The following is a 3,836-nucleotide window of genomic DNA, read 5'->3' on the forward strand; positions in this document are numbered from 1 at the left end:
CGGCATTCGCTGAACTGCTAGACGAATAGTTATTGCGACTCTTCGTGAATAGTAGACTCTTAGTTGACGCGCTTGTGCTTCTCATTTATTGTCCTTGGGCATTGATTTGCCGTTTTGGCTCGATTTATGACAAAGGAGCTAAGGGCTTAAATCCAAATATATAAGCCAAAGTTTCTCCGACGTAGTTTTCAAATATTTATATAACAGACCACTAAAAAAGTATAGGATATCGAACAAAATATTTTTTAATCTAATAATGTTCAGTGCAATCTAAAATTGGATACTATTATAGTGTGTATTTCTGTGTACATATATTTCTACGATGATGTTGGCGTTTCTAGTATTAAATGCTTTATTTATTTCCTGCCTTTAAACGACGTCACTGTCTCCTGTATCTACTTTTCTCAATTATTTGTTTAGATTTTCATTGGAATTTTAACATTGTCTTTGTAGATTCTTTGGCTTAACTACGATTCACTACGATCTGTTCCATTAATTGATTTCAAAAGATATTTCTTCCTACTGTTTTTGTTTTTGTTTTGTTTGCTTTGTTCAACCCTTCTCGAATACGCTTTCCACTAGTGTTCTTCGTAATTAGTGAAATATAATGCTGGTATTATCCGATCTTTTGTCGCTGGTGCTTAGTAGAATTCGTTATTCGTTATTAGTATTTCTACCGAGCTTCTCTCTTTCGCCCTCCCTTTGTTAAATTTAAAATATGTATGTATATGTATTTAAACCGATGATGAAATTTTTTCACAATAATTTTTTTTTTCTTCTTGAAAAAATTCAAATTTTCTAGGAGACAATAGATTTCCTTTTGACACAAATAGCACAGTTATCTAATAGGAGGCATCATGATACAAAAAAGAAGGTAGTTTCAATAAACAACTTTTTGATTAAAAAGCAGATTTTTGACAATTGTGAAAATATGGGAGCGGCGCTACCCAATTGTAAGTTTTTTGGTGTGGGAGACTTTATATCCTAAATTTGGGATTATAAATGAAATAGTTGTATTAATATTTACCTTTTAAAAATAATTAATATCTTATCTTAAAAACGTTTAAATTTTACATTAAATTCGATAACAACTTGTCAAATCATTATTTTAATATTAGTACAATTTTAGTGAACATATTTTAAAATTTTTTTAGTGTCCTCATGTCATCTGATTATTTCACAATGTAGTTTTCTATATCGGATACGATGATTCTGATATGATTCTGACACTGAAATTACGCATTTCGATGTGTTATTAATACATATTTGGGCAATTCACAAGGTGTCGTATTTGTCGTGTTTGTCGTGAAGTCATGATATTTCATGACAGTTGTAAAAATGTTGTTATTGTTTTGTGAAGAAAAATAACACATGACGATACAACTCTGCAACCTATGTTTATTCGGTGTTATGTGAGGTTAAGTGCTGAGATATAATAAATAATCGTAACAGGTGTTCACAACCGTCGTGTTTTAACACAACTTTTGTTAGGAAAATATAACTTCACAACACCTTGTGAATTGCCCAAGTGTCTTTGTCCATTTAACAGCAAATGGAATTTTCTTTGGGACCCATGGGCCGTAAAATTTTTCCAGCAACACATATTGTTTTCACATGAAATTTTGACACACCCAAAAGCGAAGTATAAAATAAATAGATGAAAACAAATTTTCGATCAAACGGATTTGTGTAGTTCAGGGGCGTCTTTAGTAAATGTTTTAGAGGCTGTTTTAATATATACTATCTTATTATATATTTCTTAGCTTTTCTACATTCTGAGAAGTTGAGAGAATGAAGTCTAATATTCTTTTTTGGTCAACTACTATGTTTGATTTCATTTTTTGCAATCATTAGTTCATTTCGCTTGTGGAGTCACAATGCCATACCGGCTGTACCGATTTTTTTGAAATTTCGGACACAAATTTTCCAAGAATGGTTATAGGCTAAAACAAAACCGAATATCTAAAGGAGTTGTGGAACCTCTCATACAAAGCGATTTTTTCATAGTGCATATCTCTGCAAGTATTTGTGGTAGAGTCCGGGAACTTGGTATGGATATATGTATATCAAGTCAATCTCAAGCTCATGGAAAAACGTGGGTTTATTGGAAAATGCGGCGTGCCACCGTAGAACTTGGAACAGAGGTAAATGAAATCAATCCCAAAGCTATGAAAAATTTGTATTTTTCTTTATTCTCTTCAATCTTACACTTTATGAATAATTTTATAAGTTTTAGATGTTAAGTTCAAATTTTATACATTTTAATATCGTATTATATTGTAATATTCTCAGTATCTAACGCTGAAATATAACCTGTGGTTGTTGTGTTCGACTACTTTAATAAATAAAAAAAATAAAAAAAACGGGGTATATGAAAACGATCTCGTAGCCATTGAAAAGAGCTAGCGGTATAAGCCATATAAACTAAAATTCTGGTGACGCATAGATACCTCCGGAAACATTTACCTAGAATACTGATATGAGGTATTTTTCCAATGGAAACATGTACAGGAAGATGGGCGTGACACCTTCTGGAAAGTAACATGATCACAGGGTGTATCCCTACAACGATTTTAAGCTAAACCTTGAGGGACTACATTATTCCCAAGACCCACAGGCATAAGCTGAAGTTGCGTCGCAAGTTTTACGATCGGCTTGGGTAATGTTTAACCACTTAACCCCCCTTTGTTCTCGCCACTACTGAATTCTATAAACTGTCAGCTTTCACACAATTTAAAATGTACATGTGTATTTAAAAATGTCATGAAAATTGTGTTGCTAGCTTCATGTTGCAAAAATGTTGCAAGCTTTTTCACAGCGTGAACAGAATACTACTTTGGTGGGGAAATGTTGTGGAATTTCACACTTATTTTTAACAGAAAGAAATTTTATATGCAATTTAACACCTTTTTCACGTGAAACGGGAACAAAATACCATGCTTAAGAACAAAATATTTTTAAATTGACAAAAAATAAATCAGAAAATTTGAAGGATTTTAGATGTTGGGTATGGTAGCAAAATGTCACAATCTGCTTAATTGTCAGGTTGTTAATATGGCAACGAAAAAGTGACAATGGAACTACCTTGTTTGTTGTATCATGGGAGGCATCGTATAGTTCCATAAGTACAGGTGTAAGCACATAAAGGACTTGTGGGCTGCGGCGAGCAGCCTGTCTAAATAAAATACGTGTAAACCATATGAACTGAACACAATCCACAACTCAAGCCCATGCTGTCGTTTGATTGCACGTCAAGTTGAAGCCAAACAATTTCTATTTTCTAATTTGACAGGTGTGTTTACATTTCGCATCAGTTTTAGAAAATGAAATTGTTCTTTCAGTACGAAATCTATACAAAAACTGTATTTTTGAGTGTAAATTGTATCGAGTTTTTAATTTGCTCATATATTTTCTTAGTACATGCACAATAATTTGATGGCATGAGAAAGTTTACTTGGTCATGTACATTCATTTACATATTTTACACTTTTACAAATTTGTTAACATAAATATGTATGCACACATTTTCAGTACAATTCCTAACCATAAGCATTTTTAAGCAATTATTAATGGAAATAAAATTATAGTTTAAAAAACTAAAACTTCCCTATTATAATTGCCATTCGTACTGTCATCAGGTATGTAACTTGAGAATAGAAATCGCTGCATCTTTTCGGCGCACCAATATTACATAGTTACATCCCGAGCTAATAAAGGGAAGGTAAAAAGAAGCATCTTTTTTGGATTCGGTACTAAAACTGGGAATAGCATTTCATTAGTAATATTAATACTATGGCAATATTCCTAGCTATGATGCATATCAAATCTTTAAGACA

This window comes from Rhagoletis pomonella, unplaced genomic scaffold (genome assembly GCF_013731165.1).
Source record: "Rhagoletis pomonella isolate Grant_MI unplaced genomic scaffold, Rhpom_1.0 Rhpom_scaffold_00191, whole genome shotgun sequence".
NCBI classification, from domain to species: domain Eukaryota; kingdom Metazoa; phylum Arthropoda; class Insecta; order Diptera; family Tephritidae; genus Rhagoletis; species Rhagoletis pomonella.